Genomic DNA, 417 nt, shown 5'->3' with positions numbered 1-417 from the left:
ATTCTGAAGCATTGTTCTTGTCCGTCATGCATTTATTTCTACTATGTTTTTGTTGTATGATTCCATTGTTCTTCATTGTCTAACTGTATAATAAATAAATTCTGACGAGCAGTTTGCGGTTTTCTGCCTTTATTGAACATTACACTGCATTTGGTCCATTCTGCAACATGATTCAATTAAAATCACAGCGCTATACATACATGCACGCTGGAGACCTTTTACCACATATGGCTGCATCCAGATATTATTTAATAACCCCTGAAGTAATTCATCCAGTAGCTTTTCTCTCCGTGACAAGAAAAGCAGACCACTGTTAGCAGTTAGCACTAAGCATTAGTCGGGGAGGGTCTCTGGGAGGAGCTGAGTTAATTTAGTCTCACGTCACACAACAGCACATTCGACTAGGAGCAGGTACAA

Source organism: Sinocyclocheilus grahami, unplaced genomic scaffold, assembly GCF_001515645.1.
Source record: "Sinocyclocheilus grahami isolate Dianchi unplaced genomic scaffold, SAMN03320097.WGS_v1.1 scaffold288.1, whole genome shotgun sequence".
In the NCBI taxonomy this organism is placed as follows: domain Eukaryota; kingdom Metazoa; phylum Chordata; class Actinopteri; order Cypriniformes; family Cyprinidae; genus Sinocyclocheilus; species Sinocyclocheilus grahami.
The sequence above is the reverse complement of the archived record's forward strand: the minus strand, read 5'-3'. Positions refer to the sequence as shown.